The sequence below is a fragment of the Bubalus bubalis genome, chromosome 4, assembly GCF_019923935.1.
Source record: "Bubalus bubalis isolate 160015118507 breed Murrah chromosome 4, NDDB_SH_1, whole genome shotgun sequence".
In the NCBI taxonomy this organism is placed as follows: Eukaryota; Metazoa; Chordata; class Mammalia; order Artiodactyla; family Bovidae; genus Bubalus; species Bubalus bubalis.
The window spans coordinates 56,430,476-56,449,508 of NC_059160.1; the positions used below are offsets into that span (position 1 = coordinate 56,430,476).

Below are 19,033 nucleotides of genomic sequence, written 5' to 3' on the forward strand. Positions count from 1 at the left end.
CCATCTTCAGTGATTTTGGAACCTGAGAAAATAAAGACTCTCACTGTTTCCATTATTTCCCCATTTATTTGCCATGAAGTGATGGGACCAGATGCCATACCAAACTCTTCTCAAATCTCTCATGTCTCTTGTAGGACTGGGTGCCACATGCATATATTTTATAAAATGCATGTTGGGGTTTTTTTTTAATTTTATATATACTTAGATTTTATTTGCTTGTTTGTTTATTTGGGGAGTAGTCCAGACAGCTGGGCAAATGTTTTAAAAATTCAGTCTTCATAGGCTGTTAGACTAGCTCCTAGATACACCATTTATGTGTTTGTCTTTAGAATATTCCATACCCTTCTTTTGTTTCAGGTCAACCAAGTCTTATTTAATTATATAAAGAACATTTCTTTATAATAATAACCTGGCTATAGGAAGCCCTTAGGACATTTCTATAATTATTAAAATAATATAGTTCTTTTGAGAAAAATCATTTTCTCAATGATGATATTCTCCAAAGTTTGGATTAAATTACCTCAGTTGGTAGAGATCTCAAATTACAGAAAGACCTGTAAATGTAGAAGAATACAAAGACAGGAAATGTGTTTGCATAGTATATTTGAACCCTTCTGGGTTTCTTCTTCACTGCACACTTAAAATAAGCATTTGAGAGTTAGACAGAAATAATACCACTCTAAGCATACTGAATATTTGAGTCACATGCTACATTCTGTTATTGTGATTCTAACTTAACACTTAATCATTATATATAAATATAGAACAGAGTTGTTTTGACCAAAATTTAAATAACATAGGTGGCACCAATTATTGAGTCTCCAAGGTCCTTTATAAGGGTTGAGAAGAAAGAAAGATGTGGTTATGCTAGGTTTTATAAACATTAAAATAACTCATTGTTTTCAAAAAGACATTTAGAAAGTTGAACTTCTAAAAATTGGAATAATTTTCCAGTACATTATAATATCTCAATAATATAAAAGTCTGTGTAATGCACAGAAGAGTTGCATATTGGACTTTTAACATGAAAAGTAAATCTCTTTTAGGTTTAGTCTGAATTGCTTTATGGGGTTTGCTTTTAAGAAAAGCCTCAGCAACTTGAAAAAATATACTTGAACTATGTGGTAAGATGTCTAATAAGCTGTATTTTATCTGCTTGGTAAATATGAATTTCACCATACTTTCTTGGATTTATTTGCTTAACATAAGCAGAATTTAGATATATTGTTAAACCTATCTTAAAATTGATCATTAAAGTACATGCCTTCCATATATTCTGTAATTAGGAAAAAAGCATAATTGAAAAAGACACATGTACCTCAGTGTTCATAGCAGCAGTATTCACAATAGCTTAAACATGGGAGCAACCTAGATGTCCATCAGCAGATGAATGGATAAAGAAGATGTGGTACCTATATACAATGGAATATTATTCAGTCATAAAAGAGAATGAATTTGAGTCAGTTCTAGTGAGGTGGATGCACCCAGAGCCTGTTATACAGAGTGAAGTAAGCCAGAAAGAGAAAAACAAATAATGTATATTAACACATATATATGGAATCTATAAAAATGGCATTGATGAACCTATTTGCAGGGAAGGAATGGAGACACAAATGGAGAGAACGGATTTATGGACACAGTAGGGGAAGAGAGAGTGGGATGAATTGAAAGAGTATCATTGATATATATATATACACTACCATGTGTAAAATAGATAGCTAGTGGGAGGAGGGAAGTTGCTATATAACACAGGGAGCACTACCAGGCACTCTGTGAAGACCTAGAGGGGTAAAATGAGGGGAGGGGAGGGAGACTCAAGAGACAGGTGATATATGTATAGTTATGACTGATTTGCTTTGTATGGCGGAAACCAACACAACATTGTAAAGTAATTTTCCTCTGATTAGAGAATAAACTTAAAAAAAATACACCTTAAATGTATTTTTATAAAGTACATGAATGTACTTTTATCATGCATACTAATATCCAACTTTTTATTATTGAAAATTTCAAACATATTGCAGAAGTAGAGAGAATAGTATAATGAACTTCCTTGAACCAGTCACCCAGGTTCATTAATGATCAACATTTTACCGGTCATGTTTCATTTATCCTCCTTTTTTTTTTTTTTCTGGAGTATTATAAAGCAACCCCCAGGCCCCAATCTTAACATAAGCAGTATTGTTGCTTATTGAATCTGAATCTATACACAAGCTGATGAATGAAAGACGTTGGGAGGGCTAAAACAGAGCAGGAATAAAGGGGCCACACTTCTTCTGGCTCCTTGATAATAAGGAATATTATTTCCGTCAGCTTCTTGGTAGGAATGAGGCTTAAGAATCCTTACTCTTCAGTCCTTGGCAGAGCAACTGAACAGTGTTTGGGTGCCATCATACACACTTGTGCCCTTGTGGAGAATAATGATGGTAAGATCCATAAGAGAGGCTGAACAACACACCCTTCAACCTTGTTGCTGGATGGGGTTCCCTGAGAAAATGACTCCCAACTGACTAGGGTATAGGAGCTTATAGGGAGTGCTGTTGAGATCAAAACCTGGAAACAGAAGTGAAGTGGAAGAAGCAGGACTGGACAGAGGGAGAGTTGAGCTGGTAAGCACTCTCATCAGAGGCCTTAGCCAACCCTACAGTACATTCTGATCAGAATGACAGACCTTCGTATCAGTAACTGGGACAGTTCAGGGGCAGGCCACCATGGAATGAGGGTGGGTATTGGGTGAGTAAGCTCTCTCTTCATCCAAGAGAATGCCCATTTATCGTTGCTTACAACAAACAGATTTCCATAAGCAGCATTCCTGGGAGCTTGGGGAATAAATCCTTCTGTGAGGTGGAATCTGGGCAGCACATCAATATCCACTGCAAATATTTTCAGCAGGTTTTTCCTAAGTAGGAAAGTTATTAAATGCTTTTATGTGCTAGGTGTTTTACATATATTGTGTTTTTAATTTTTATTTTGTATTGGAATGGAGTTGATTAGATGGGCTTCCCTGGCATCTCCGACAATAAAGAATCTGCCAGAAATGCAGGAGACACAGGTTGGATCCCTGGGTCTGGAAGATCCCCTGGGAAAGGAAATGGCCACCCATTCCAGTATTCTTGCCTGGGAAATCCCATGGACAGAGGAGCCTGGCAAGCTATAGTCCATGGGGTCACAAAAGAGTCAGACAGGACTTAGTGACTAAACAACAACAACAACGTTGATTAACAATGTTGTGTTAGTTTCACATGTTCAGCAAAGTGATTCAGTTATATGTATAAACTTTACACACATTATTTTTAATTTTCATATCAACTCTGTAAAATAGCTACTGTATTTTTAAGATAAGGAACCTGAGAGGATAAGTGACTTGTCCAAGATTACACAGCTGGTATACATAGAAGAACTGGCATTCTAACCAAATTCTGTCTGACTCTCTAGCTCTTTCCACCAGGTAGCTTAGCCTCCCACTATGTTACTGTGTCTGCATTCCTGTAATGAAGGCCCTCTGCACATCCATTATTTCTTTACTTTTTGTTCTTATCTACCCGTTATATTAACAACATATGTTTTTAAAATTTAAAGTCATGTTTATTTAAGACCTTCCAAACCTATTTGAAATTTGAGTGAAATCACTCAAGGTCAGGTAGATTTCCCAAATAGGTTGAAACATGTTCTCTATACTTCTTTTGAGCTTTATTGAAACCAGGAGTTTAAAAAACATAACCAAAGCGTATTAATGTGTCTGTGATGATTTCTCTTTGGGATTTGCTGTGCTCTGGAGAAGAAATGTTAGTCAGTATGAATCATTGTAACCATTATTCCTAGCCTTTTAAGCTACTGAATGGGGATAGAGGAGGATGAGTTCTATTCATAACTCCTTCCGTATTCCTCCCTGAGTGATGCAGGGAAAGCCACTTAACCCATTGTATGCTTTAGTTCCCTACCTTGAAAATGGCTGTAATAATATCCACTTTTCCCTTACTTTAAGTGACAGTTATAAGAAAAGATGAGATGCTGTGCAAATGCTTTGAAGAAACTCCTTAGGAACATGATGTTTCTTAACACTTTCTGTTAGATAGCATATTTGTTAATTACAATCCCACTATTAATTTTCTTAGAACATAGAAGTCTGTAGAAATATATTGCAGATAAACTTTATAGGCAAACGCATTAATATATTACTGAGTATTTTTGTCAGCAGTCAAATAAACTAATTAAGTTTGAATATTAGAAAGGCAATATTTGACTGGTATGGTAAGCAGAATAATGGCCTTCAACAGTGTCCATATTTTAATCCCCAAACCTGTGAAATGTTGCCTTACATGACTAAAGAGATTTTGCAGATATGGTTGAGCTAAGGATTTTCAGATGGGAATATTATCTTGGGTAATCTAAGTAGGCCCAATATAATAAAAAGTATCATTATATAATGGAGACAGGAATATCTGAATAGGAGAGAGATTTTAGTATGCTGGGCTGCTGACTTTGGAGGTAGAGGAAGGGACCATGAACCAAATATTGCAGTTCACCTCTAGAAACTGGAAAAGGCAAGAAAACAGATTCTTCTAGAGCCTCCAAAAGGAATGCAGCCCAATGACAGAATTATAAAGTAACAAATTCATGTTTTTTTCATCTAGGAAATTATGGTCATTTGTTACAAGCAGCAATAGAAAAGTAATACAACAGGATTGTCATTTCATTTAAACACAGAATCTTGGTCCATATGAAATAGAAAATTGTCCTTGTTGTCAAGTCTGAGAACCACACCTGGAAGGTGACAGGGAGAGGGGCTGTGTGTGCCTCAGATTGCTCTAGTGTATCTGTCCATCTCCAGATTAAGGGTAGTCTTAGTTGGTAAACTCTTTCCCAGAAGATCTGTCTGATTACCACTTCTTAGTTAGTTAAAATGTGAGCAATTATGCTCCTCTGAGAACATCTTAAAACAATCTTTCCATTGCGATTTCTGTTTCCCTTAGACCAGAGGATGATTGGCTGTGCCTTTGTGTTTCATTGTCTTGGTCCTGATGTCTGTATCTACTCCGAGTGTCTGATGAGAATCTCTCTTCTTTCTTTGAATATCTCCTGGTTCTTAATGTTGAAAATCCTTTAGGGACCTCTTCATCTTCTTTCTTTGGATCAGTTCCACTACCAATATTCTCTGCTGATAAACTAAGCCTGTTTAGCACCACTTAAGAAAATCATGCAAGTCTATGGATGTATCTTGAGAAAATTTTATGATTTACTACTAGATATGTCTGTGCATGTATATATACGTGTGTCGTGATGGAGAAGTTGGGAGTGAGATGGTCATTTTCTTCCTAACCTTAAGGGATATATACATATAGAGGAATTTTCAGATGTAATTACGGTCCCTACTCAATTGATTTTAAGTTAATCAAAGGAGAGCCTTTTTTTTTTTTTTAACTAGATGAGCCTGATCTAATCAGATATGCTCTTTAAAGAGAGATGTTTTTTGCTGGCCTATTGGAGAAGGAAATGGCAACCCACTCCAGTGTTCTTGCCTGGAGAATCCCAGGGATGGGGGAGCCTGGTGGGCTGCCGTCTATGGGGTCGCACAGAGTCAGACACGACTGAAGTGACTTAGCAGCAGAAGAAAGCAGAGTCATGTTGTAAATTGCCTTTGACTAGGAGAGAGGTAGCCTATACAAACCGAGAGCCTTAGTCCTACAACATCAAGGATCTGAATTCTTCCAGTGATCTTGGAAGAGAACCCTAAGCTCTAACCCTTCCTATCTACATATGTAGATAACTGTTATCCTATGCCTGTGTGTGTGTCTAGTGTGTTTGTGTGTTCTCAGTCACTCAGTCGTGTCTGATTTTTTGGGACCCTGTGGGCTGTAGACCACCAGTCTCCTCTGTCCATGAAATTTTCCAGGCAAGAATACTGGAGTGGGTTATCATTATTTGTTGAGAATGTGGAAGTAAGATAACATGTCTCTTTAGGTTTATATGTTCATACATGAAGAGGAATTGTGCTCCAAGAGCTGAACATAATGGATTACACTCAAGCCTTATCCCCATCTGATTTGGATGATGTTATTTTAGACTTAGCGCTGATGAGATGTTGGACTTTAAGCTGATATGTCTTATTGGTTACAATGTGCTCAGTTCCTTATATATAATGCCTAGTGAACAGCAGCTTATGGAATATGTGTAATTCTTCCTAAACATTATTATCTTGAATATCAATTTTGGAACAATAGGGAAATTAATTTTTATGATTATTAAAGAAGAAGAATCAGGCTTTCCAGGTGGGTCAGTGGGTAAATAAACTGCCTGCAATGCCGGAGACACAGGTTTGATCCCTGGGTTGGGACTATCCCCTGGAGGAGGGCATGGCAATCTTCTTCAGTATTCTTACCTAGAGAATCCCCATGGACAGAGGAGCCTGGCAGGCTACAGTCCATAGGGTTGCAAAGAGTCAGACATGACTGAAGTGACTGAACAGGCAAGAAGAGTCTGGTTTTTGGATAATGTTTGATGTACCCAAGTAAATGCCATTCTAAGGAAACTTGGCTGGACACCCAAATATATTTCTCCAGGAGACAGTAACTTTTCTGCTTCACTGGGCACCTTGTTTAGAATTTTATAATTTTCTTTACCTGAAATCCCATGATTAATCTAGAAGGTAATTAAGAACCAGGTCTGGGAAAGGTAATGTGATTGTGTTAGAAGGGCTCTTGGTAAAAGTAGTATTAGTAAGGGTAATGAATTTTAATCAATTAGTTAACTTGGTTGCATCAGTTCTTAGTTGCAGCACCTGGGATCCTTGATCTTTGTTGTGGCATGCAGGGTCTTTAGTTGTGGCATGTGGGATCTAGTTGCCTGACCAGGGATCGAACCTGGGTCCCTTACACTGAGACTGTGGAGTCTTAGCCACGGACCACCAGAGAAGTCCTGAGTATAATTAATTTCAACTTTGAGAAAGCTCAAGGCATGGCAAGGAGGGGTGTGCAGTAATCTATGAAAGATTCTGGTTTGCTGTGCTAAAACCAGAAATGAGTTAGGAATTAGTAGAAGAAGTGGTCCTTATAAGGATTACTAGTAGCCAGAAAATCTAAATATGCTATTATCCAGATAAGAATAAATTGTATCTATATGTTTATCCTGGTTATAGATGTAGATTAAATAATTCATTATCTAGAACTATAGAACTACAGAATAGAGAAAATATATGTCCATTCTATATATCATGGACAAACACTAACATGAATTTCTTAACTAATTCTCTAGGGATTTTTTCTAGCTATGCATTTACATTATTAATTTTATTTTTGACATATGAAAATTGAGATAGATTTATATTTAGTTTTGGAATGATTTTTTCACCGACCAATCAATTTGGGGCATTTTTCTGAAGACAGGCAGATAGATAAACTGATAAATCTACCCCATTCTCCTTAATAACATTGCACAGATATATTAAAACTTACATATCTGTCTGCTATTGATGCATATAATTTGACCGTATTCAATTTTCACTTTGTAAACAGTTCTGCAAGGGGTGTTTTTCTATGTACATTTTGACATATTTCTGCGAATTCAGTAATGCCACACACATCTACATGTGTGGGAAACTTTCGTTCAACATGCATAGAAGTATCAATTGTACACTGTAATAGTGAAAAAAAAACAACAATCACAAAACTGATAAAATCAAAATTTCTGTTTTGGGGGAACCAGATGAATAAATGAGGAAATATCAACATCTAGAAAAGTGTAAAGAATAGTAGATCAATAAACCTCAGTTACTACATCTGGAAAATGAACAAAACTTTCAAACAAAAGTTTCAAAGTCTTCAAACTTTCAGTGACAAGAGCAAGTGACAGAATAAGTACATATGGTACCATTTTTGAGGTTTTAAAATCACGTACATCAGTACAGTACCTTATTATTGTGGACAAATAGCAAAAATGTAAAAAGATGGGTGAAAAGATATTTACCAACTTTATTTTAAAGGTTAACTTTAGGAAAGGAGGGAGAAAAATGGGATCCAGATAACATCCTAAAGAAAGTGAAATCGCTCAGTTGTGTCCGACTCTGTGACCCCATGGAGCCTACCAGGCTCCTGCATCCATGGGATTTTCCAGGTAAAGAATACTGGAGTGAGTTGCCATTTCCTTTGCTAGGAGATCTTCCTGACCCAGGGATTGAACCTGGGTCTCCAACATTGTAGGCAGACACTTTACCATCTAAGCCACCAGGGAAGTACAATGTTCTAAGGGAATTGCAACTGAATACGACGTTTTATTTTCTAAGAAAATCTTGGAAGTCTGTGTTTGACTTTAAAGAATGTGTGACTTTGTGAAAAAAGAAAGTGTATCTATGGAAGTAATGTTATAGCAAAGATGTTTAGAGCAGTAGACAGTGCTATACTGGGCTTGGAGACTATAGGAAGTTAATATCACAAAAACAAGGAAAATAAAGAAGCAGAACTCACTGTACCTTCACAGTCAATTACAGATCAGTCTCTCTTCAAAAAACATTGTTAACTTGAAATTGTCTTCTCGCCTGTAAGAGCAATCAAATTAGTTCCCCAGATATACCTCAGTTTTGAATTTTTTCTTAGTACTTTTATAAAAATGTTTACTTTAAATATTCTTGTGGTCTATATTAGTCCCTTCTTTTCTGAACTACTGAAAAATTTGACTGAGCCTTCCATTGTATGTATTTTCTTCTACAGTTACTTTATGAATCTTACTTTTAATTCCAGTTTAAAGTCCTTTAGAGATAGAGATTTTATCATAACTCTTTTCTGATATTACCTATTAGGTTTAAATACTTCTATATGGTTTTCCCCCCGAACCTAAGCAGCAGTGCTTATCTTCACCACCCACTGCGATTTTATTTTAAGTAGTGGTAGGTTCCTCCATCATAGAAAGACCTCAGTATCATAGAAAGATTTCAGACTTTTGTTTATTAACTACATTATATGAACAGGCTACCTGCTGTCCTCAGTTCCCTCTTCTGAAAGTAAGGGTAGTAATAAAACCTTCCCCATTGGATTGTGTAAAGCTTAAATAAGAAAATAGCTGTAAATCATGAAGTTAATATAGTGCCTGTAGCACAGAACACTTTCAAAATATGCTAATTTTTCTTTCCTTTCCCTATCCTGAAACAGAAATAATAGCATCAATTTTATGTAATTGTTTTATTAAATTATTTTTATATAAATATTTTAATTTATGTGCGCTAGGTGGTTAAAACAGCAAAAGTCTGCTTAACAGCGGTCTGAAGTCTGGCCTGCACACCAAATCTGCCACTGCTTAGTTTTTCTAAATAAAATTTTATTGGAACACAGCAACATCTATTCAGTTACATAGTGTCTGCTTCTCTGTTATATCTGCAGAGTTGAATAGTCACAACAGAGACCATATGCAAAGTCTAAAATATTTACCATCTGACCCTTGATCTGATGTACCTGATCTATAAAGAAATTCAAAAGGCATGGGGAAAAATATTGGTTAATTATATTATTAGATAATGGTCGTGATTCCAGTCTTCCAAACCCTCTCAACTAAGATCCCTAATGAAGATTTCATGCATGCTGCATTGAATAATATCAACCTCAGTTCAGTTCAGTTGCTCAGTTGTATCCAACTCTCTGTGACCCCATGGACCACAGCACACCAGGCCTCCCTGTCCATCACCAACTCCTGGAGTTTACCCAAACTCATGTCCCTCGAGTTGGTGATGCCATCCAACCATCTCATCCTCTGTTGTCCCCTTCTCCTGCCCTCAATCTTTCCCAGCATAAGGGTCTTTTCAAATCAGTCAGTTCTTCACATCAGCTGGCCAAAGTATTGGAGTTTCAGCTTCAACATCAGTCCTTCCAATGAACACTCAGGACTGATCTCCTTTGGGATGGACTGGTCAGATCTCTTTGCAGTCCAAGAGACTCTCAAGAGTCTTGTCCAATGCCACAGTTCAAAAGCATCAATTCTTCAGTGCTCAGCTTTCTTTATAGTCCAACTCTCACATCCATACATGACTACTGGAAAAACCGTAGCCTTAACTAGATGGACCTTTGTTGGCAAAGTAATGTTTCTGCTTTTTAATATGCTGTCTAGGTTGGTCATAACTTTCCTTCCAAGGAGTATGTGTCTTTTAGTTTCATGGCTGCAATCACCATCTGCAGTGATTTTGGAGCCCCCAAAAATAAAGTCAGACACTGTTTCGCCATCTATTTGCCATGAAGTGATGGGACCGGATGCCATGATCTTAGTTTTCTGAATGTTGAGCTTTAATATCAACCTGCTGCTCCTGCTAAGTTGCTTCAGTTGTGTCCGACTCTGTGCGACCCCATAGATGGAAGCCCACCAAGGCTCCCCTGTCCCTGGGATTCTCCAGGCAAGAACACTGGAGTGGGTTGCCATTTCCTTCTCCAATGCATGAAAGTGAAAAGTGAAAGGAAAGTCACTCAGTCATGTCCGACTCTTAGCGACCCCATGGACTATAGCCCACCAGGCTCCTCCATCCATGGGATTCTCCAGGCAAGAGTACTGGAGTGGGGTGCCATTGCCTTCTCCTAATATCAACCTAAAGGATAACAAATCTTAAGCTGGTTGAGTGATGACAGTCATCCTAATCTTCCTGTAAAAAACTTATAAATTCTAGAAATGCTTCTCTTAGGAAGCACAGTTTCATTGTTGCATAGTTTCATTCCTGTATGTTTGTTTTAGCTAGTAAAACTTTATAACATAGTAGAAGTTGGTTTTATGTGATGTTTTATTTTACTTTGGGGCTCCAACCACTATAACAAGTAGATGTACATCTGTTTTATTGGACAAAGAGTCCAATTTTTATGTTTCTAAATGTTGATAAATGTTTACAGCTTTTGAGAGTTTGATTCTGTGATATGTTGTTATCATAGATGTGATTTTTTGGTACTCAATCATTGTTCTATAATGCAATTCTAAGATATAGCTTTAGGGAAATACAGTATCTTATATGTTAGAACATTTGAGATGTGTGTGGCAAGAACTAGTGAGTGGTTAAACTGCAGGCGTCATGTTCATTCAATCCATCATGTATTTGTTCTTTCATGTATATTTAGTGAGAGCTTTATGATGTGCCAGACACTATGATAGGCATTGAGGAAGCAGTAATGAAAAAAAATCAGTTCCTTCCTCTTTTGTAGTTTGTAATATCTTGGGAAGACAGATATTTCACAGATAATTACTTCATTAAAGCAACGATAAATGCAAGACATTGTGAGAGTATATGATAGGTGACCTGATCTAGTCATTCCCAAGACAATGATGAAAAACTGAGTCCTATAGAAAATGAGCCCTGAAGGAGCACTAGGAGTTATTCAGACAAAAATAAGAGAATGAGTATTCTTGGTGCAAAAGTGCACAGATAAAAGAACAAGCATGGCATTTGCCAGGAATTATTAATATATGGTTAGAACACAGCGTTCCATGTGGGGAGGGCTGAGAGATTAAATCAAGAGAATTAAGCAGTAGCCAGATTATGAATAACCTTGCAAACTACATTAAGAAGAAGGACATATTCAGATTTTCATTTTAGTAAAACTGCATAGAAAAATGGTTAAGAGATAGAACTTACTGGATAGAGTAAGATTCATTAGGAAATTGTTGTCATGCAGCTCAGAGAGTTTCATGATGCAAAAAAATGTTACTGGCTATTGTGATGGAGAAGAATATCTGCCCTTCCACTTTAGTTTCCCCATCACTTCAAGAGTCCAGGTTCGATGCAGGATACAGGATGCTTGGGGCTGGTGCACTGGGATGACCCAGAGGGATGGTACAGGGAGAGAGGTGGGAGGGGGGTTCAGGATGGGGAACACATGTACACCCATGGTGGATTCATGTTGATGTATGGCAAAACCAATACAATATTTTAAAGTAATTAGCCTCCAACTAAAATAAATAAATTAAAAAAAAAAAAAGATGTAGCTCAAATGTCATCATTTTTTTTGAAGTTTTTTCTTCCTGTCCCAGACACTACCACCTGTGAAGTGAGTGCCTACAGCATCCAAACATCCAGCTACCTATCCCTCTAACTTGTAATAAGAATATCCTAAGCATATGGCCTTGTGCTTTGAATGGGGATACATCAGAAACACAGTTTCCTGTATGAAGGAGTTTACTTTTTAGTGAATATCATAGTTCACTGTGAAAAGTGCTTTGATGGAGGCAGAGGGCACCAAAGAACTACAGATATAAATTAGTCTCATCATGGAGAAAGGACTTGTAGCTTTTAGGAAAGATTTTTTTGGATGATATGACATTGATGAGCATAAAGCTGCATTTGAAGAACTGCAAACTATTTTTATATAGCTGAAATTAATGTTGATAGAGGTGGGGTAGAAATGGTGAGAATGAAATGAAAGACGTAACCCCAAATCATGTGTTTTAAATGTTATTTTTTATACCACTGAGGATGGTATCAATAATTAGTAGCTTCCATATCTATTGTCAGATACCCCCATGGGGCTAGGATGCTTAGATTAGGTTAATTTGGTGTTTGAGTGGAGCCTGGAATAGAATGTCACTTTTTTTGTTGTCATTAAAAAATAATCCTTAGGATAGAGGGGGCCTTCTGAATAAAGTCAAATCAAGTAACTCTGCAGAGTAGAATAATCAAGGACAAGTAGCAAGACTAAAGGGAACTGCAGAGTAAAGAAAATTTCCTGAATCTTGAGAGCTTTTAAAGACTTCTCTAAGAAGCTTTATTCTTGATATTTGTTTTTTTCATTTGGGCCCCTATACACATTGGGGTTAGTAATTGGGAGTAGAGGACATATCTCAATGATGAAGATTCTTAGAACTAAGAGTGCAAATTAGTCATGATAATGCTTGTTATCTGTCTAGAGCCTGAATAACTATAGACAGAGGTTCCTAACATTGTACAGGAGGCGGTGATCAAAACCATACCTAAGAAAAAGAAAGGCAAAATGGTTATCTGAGGAGGCCTTACAAATAGCAGAGAAAACAAGAGAAGTGAAAGGAAACAGAGAAAAGGAAAGATATAGCCATCTGAATGCAGGGCTCCAAAGAATATCAAGAAGAGATAAGAAAGACTTCCTAAGTGATCAATGCAAAGAAATAGAGGAAAACAACAGAATGGGAAAGACTAGAGATCTCTTCAAGAAAATTAGAGATACCAAGGGAATGTTTCATGCAAAGATGGGCTCGATAAAGGATAGAAATGGTATGGACCTAACAGAAGCAGAAGATATTAAGAAGAGGTGGGAAGAATACACAGAAGAACTATACAAAAAAGATCTTGATGACTCAGATAATCATGATGATGTGATCACTCACCTAGAGCCAGGCATCCTGGTGTTAAGTTAACATCCTGAGAAGTTAAGCAGCCCTTAGGAAACATCACGATGAGCAAAGCTAATGGAGGTGATGGAATTCCAGTTGAGCTATTTCAAATCCGAAAAGATGATGCTGTGAAAGTGCTGCACTCAATATGCCAGCAAATTTGGAAAGCTCAGCAGTGGCCACAGGACTAGAAAAGGTTAGTTTTTATTCCAATCCCAAAGAAATGCAGTGCCAAAGAATGTTCAAACTACCGCACTGTTACACTCATTTTACATGCTAGCAAAGTAATGCTCAAAATTCTCCAAGCTAGACTTCAACAGTATGTGAACCAAGAACTTCCAGATGTTCAACCTGGGTTTCAAAAAGGCAGAGGAACCAGAGACCAAATTGTCAACATCCGTGGGATCATAGAAAAAGCAAGAGAATTCCAGAAAAACATCTGCTTCATTGACTATGCTAAAGCCTTTGACTGTGGAAAATTCTTCAAGAAATGGGAATACCAGACCACCTTACTTGCTTCCAGAGAAACCTGTTTGCAGGTCAAGAAGCAACAGTCAAAATCAGACATGGAACAATGGACTGGTTCCAAATTGGGAAAGGAGTACATAAAGGCTGTATATTGTCACCCTACTTATTTAACTTACATGAACAGTACATCATGCAAAATTCTGGGATGGATGAAGCACAAGTTGGAATCAAGATTGCTGGGAGAAATATCAATAACCTCAGATATGCAGATGACACCAACCTTATGGCAGAAAGTGAAGAGGAATTAAATAACCTCTTGATGAAGGTGTAAGAGCAGAGTGAAAAAGTTGGCTTAAAGCTCAATATTCAGAAAACAAAAGATTTTTGGCATCCGGTCCCATCACTCCATGGCAAATAGATGGGGAAACAGTGAGATACTATTTTCTTGAGCTCCAAAATCAAGGCAAATGGTGACTGCAGCCATGAAATTAAAAGACACTTGCTCCTTGGAAGAAAAGCTCTGACCAACCTAGAGAGCATATTAAAAAGCAGAAACATTACTTTGCCAACAAAGGTCCATCTAGTCAAAGCTATGGTTTTTCCAGTAGTCATGTATGGATGTGAGAGTTGGACTGTAAAGAAGGCTGAGCACCAAAATTGATACTTTTGCATTGAGGTGTTGGAGAAGACTCTTGAGAATCCCTTGGACTGCAAGGAGATCCAGCCAGTCAATCCTAAAGGAAATCTGCTCTGAATATTCATTCATTGGAAGAACTGATTGGTCTTCCAATCAGTTGGTCACCTGATGCGAAAAGCCAACTCATTAGAAAAGACCCTGATGCTGAGAGGGATCGAAGGCAGTAGGAGAAGGGGTTGGTGGAGGACAAGATATTTGGATGGCATTACCAACTCAATGGACATGAGTTTAATCAAGCTTTGGGAGATGGTGAAGAACAGGGGAGCCTGGCGTGTTGCAGTCAGTGGGGTCGCAAAGAGTCGAAAGCTACTTAACAGCAACAACAACGCTTCTTAAAAACACAGATTTGTACCCAACTCGTAAATTTTGATTAAGTAAATCCAGGGAGAAGATAGGAGTATGAATTTTGAGCTAGCACTGCTGTGACCAGCATGTCTCTGACTCCTGTCATTTTATGGAGACATTGATAGAAGTGTTGCACAGGAAGCTCAGTGAACAGAGCACCATGGGAACTCCTGGAGCTTTAATTAATTGCATGTTCTTCATGCCAAGTATTTAAAAGAAAAATCTAATTGCTATTACTAAGCTCAATTTCTTCATCTTGTACACAAAATTCTTTGTCAGACACTTTGATTTTGCAACACTTTGTTTTGTCAGTATATATAAAGTGTCCCTAGAGTTGTCAGACAAGCACTTGTTGAATAACAAAAATAAATGAAGATAGGAATGAAAGAAAGATGGAAGGGAGAGAGAAGGAGGTCGGAAGGGAGGGAGGAAGAAGGAAATAACTTATCTTAGCATATCTTAATTTAGCAAATTCCATTTTTATGAATACCTGTTTATTCACTAAGACCTTAAAATCATCTGCTTAACTCAAAGAATTTTGGCAGGGACTGGTATAAAACTTCCTACTCTTTTGTCTCAATTTCTGTTTTAAAAATTGGAATAAAGATTTGCTCATTCTCAGGCTTCCCTGGGGGCTCAGATGGTAAAGAATCCTGCAGTGAGGGAGACCTGGGTTCCGTCACTCGGTTGGGAAGACCCCTGGAGGAGGGCACAGCAACCCACTCCAGGATTCTTGCCTGGAGAACCCCCATGGACAGAGGAGCCTGGCGGGCTACAGTCCATGGTGTAGCCTTTCCTGTCCTTATAACTGAATATAACAAGAATAACAATGGTATAGGCTTTTTGTCACCCATAATATTATATATTAGTTATATAAATGATATAAATTTTCAGAATCTTGAAGAAAATGGCCTAGTTTGGAAGACTGAACACAACCCTGAATTATGTGTTCAGAAAATTTTATAAAACAACCTTTAATTACCTCTATTTCACATCCTAATAGTAATTCTGAAGTAAGTGTTTGTTAACATAATGACTGTTGCACTAAAGTTGCTGAAAATTTACATGTGGTTTTTCTTGAAAGATTCATGTTCAATTGTGGGATGGTATCTTTTTCTTTGAATGATTTTTCTATATAAATTTCCTTCTAATATGTCCAGTAAATCTGGATTTTATATTTTTATTATTTTTTAAAATTTTATAGATTATATTGCTCAGTTTGGATATAGGCATCTTGTAATTTATTGTGTGAATTGAAAACTAAGTTACTGATAGGGTGAAAAGAGAGAAAGAAATAGTTGGGGTTAGAGGGCATTTTAAGCAAGGATTGAAGGATTCTGGTTGCTAGATGAGATATAATTGTGAACAATGTCTGGTTAAAAGACAAGTAAATTGCTGCCTATTAATGACTTCTCCTCCATTTCCCCACCATTGTATTTCTCCCTTGTATGTTCTCTTGGCAGTTCTCCAGTATTATACTCTCACAGTTGGAATGATTTATTTAGTGTTTAAAGTCCTAGCTAGACCATTTTTTCCCCCCTATACTTATGTACTTAGCATGTAATAGGAACTCAATATTTGTAGAATGAATGCTTTTTTCAGCTTCTAGTAATCGTATCTCTAGTATGTATGGGAACTAATAATTGTTGAATATCTGGCCAAGGAAATACATATATTTAACAAGGACAAAGGCAAAGAGCACTATCTTTCCCAGAATATTACTTTCTGTATTGCTTTTAATTTTCACATATCTACTACCCATTCTTATTCTGACTCCAGAATTTCTTCATTGGAGAGCACTGATGAATAAATTGCCTTACTAATACTGACCCTCCAAGAAGATTTATGTTCTTAAAGAAGTTAATATCTGAAAGACTATATCAGTAATGATAAGATTTCATATTGATACACTTGTCAGAGATGGGAATGATATTTTGTGGAATGGAGATTGAGTTCCTTTTGCTTCTAAAAAACACATTCATATTCATGTCCCCCCTCTCTCTTTTTTCCATAGATGTTTTTTGAGCACCTAATTGCTAAATTATTGGAATTAGCAAAATGGTAGAAAGTGATGTGGGGGAAAGGGTCATTTGGTGGAGAATCTTCCAAGACCAGCAGAGGAATTTGGATCTGACATTTCATGCCAAGGAAATATTGCTTTCTTCAGCTAGAGAGTGACAGCAAAATTTCTAGATGTTATTTAGTTAAAGTCAGTGGAACAAACTTTAATGCTATGCTTTTGTATATTTCATGCTTATCTTTAAGAAGACTAAACACAAATTAGGAAATGCTAGACCAATTGTTTTAGCTAAGCAATAGACATTCAATATTGTTCTGCACTGGGCAGCACAGTCTGATATTTTTATTTGATTATATTATATAAGTCAAATCTTGTTGTTACAGGTTTATATAATTCACTTAACTATAATTTTAAGAGTTATTTGCAGCATAAAAAAACATCAGAGAAAGGCATAAAAGCAGAGCTCAAAAACAAAACCAACTCTCCTACAAACATTTTTTGCAATTCCTTGTTTTACATGAAGTAAAACTATAGTAAATACAGCATAACCTCTTTACCTTCTACCTTTAAAGACTACTTCTCTGGAATGTATTAATAATTCTGAAATATATGTTAAGTGAAAAAGAAAAAAGTACTTGATAGTTTGGAATATTTGAACAGTCTATTTCCAACAGATTTTGTTTTAATGTACATAGAACTTGGGAATAATTCATTAATCAGTAACACTTAGTTCAATTCACTAAACATTTAAGACTGGAATGTTAGTATGATGAACATGAAAGGCTCTTTGCCACTCAGTAGAGTACTCATATTCTGTTTCCTAGGGATACTCTTTCAGAGTCACCCACTACCTCATATAAAGCCTTTGAACAGGCTAGAAAAGAGCGTTCCACCTTGGATAGATTCAGCCCCCAGACAGAACTATTGCTTGGTTATAGTGTTTAGGCTAGAATTTCAGTCTCCAGATGCCTCCTGGACTTGGCATCTCACAATCATACACAGCACCTCTGGGTGTTCACTTTAGTTCCCATGTTCTTCCTGGGTTTTTGATGCTGTTGTTCATTTATAAAATCGTGGTCATTTCTCTGGGCAGAAAAACTTAAGATTAGAGCTTTTATTTTATATCAAAAGAAAATAAAAAACAGAATGAATGACTGAACAGTAACATGCATTTTTTTCATGTGTTAACTCATATAATCCTCAAAAGAGTCCTTTGATGTAGGTTTTATTATATTAAATCACTAAGATTTAGAAAATAATGTTTAGCGGTTAGGTGATTTGCTTAAAGTTAAAAAGCTAAATGGCAAAAGAACAAACTTAGATGCAAGAATAGACGCCTTAGGTTTAGTTCTGACATCAAACAGCAAGCAACCTTTAATAGCCCACTTATTCCTTTGCCTCAAAACAGTAAGTCATCTGAACAACCAAAACTTATCCAACCCCATAAGGTGCCCACCAAGGAACACAGAGAGAGAAAGGCTTGAAGTGGTTATTTGAATAATTCAAGGGAGTATTTTCTGTATTTTGCTTCCCTTTGGAGTTCTTATGTCCTAAAGGGAAAAATTCAAGGAGTAAAATAAAGGAAAAGTCTGGGCTTGCTTTATCCCTTATGAAATAAAGGAATCAATAAATGTTGGTTGAATGTTGACTATATTTGCTATACTCAGAAGTTAGATATGTGCTACAACACTTTAACTTGGGAGATAGAAAAGAAATGCAAAGTCCTCTTTGTTTTTCAGATATAGAAATAGGGCTAGCCTATGGGTGCCTTAAAGGAACCTATTTTTGTGCTTTCAAAAAGAAAGGATCAAGTAATTAAAATGTCTTATGCAATTAACAGTATTTTAGGAGTATATCAATAGTTCTATGAATTGCAGTAATCTTCTTTCTCACTTCCAGTAAGTTTACCCAATGATAAGTGGAGCCACATAACCAAAGAGACAGATAATTTACCTCTGGCTCATAGGAGAGCTACAAGAATTGTCTAATAACTGGAAATTGTTTTGCAGAGGAAGGGATAAAATAGCAGGCTTTTTATCCTGAGGAAGAACTTTTAAAAAGCATTTTTGAAAACTGCACAGAGAATAAATACAATTGAAAAAAATTCTGATCTAATTCTTCTATGTGTCATATGGAATCCTAGGACGAATCATTGCAATAATTATCCAAAGTAATGTTCAATGTAA

General features: G+C 36.7%; 1 protein-coding gene across 4 annotated transcripts in view; it reads left to right on the forward strand.

Annotated features, from left to right (window-relative positions):
* ANKS1B (ankyrin repeat and sterile alpha motif domain containing 1B) overlaps positions 1–19,033 on the forward strand; it is a 1,160,059-nt gene that overhangs the window by 356,026 nt on the left and 785,000 nt on the right. The gene's annotated exons all lie outside the window — the stretch shown is intronic.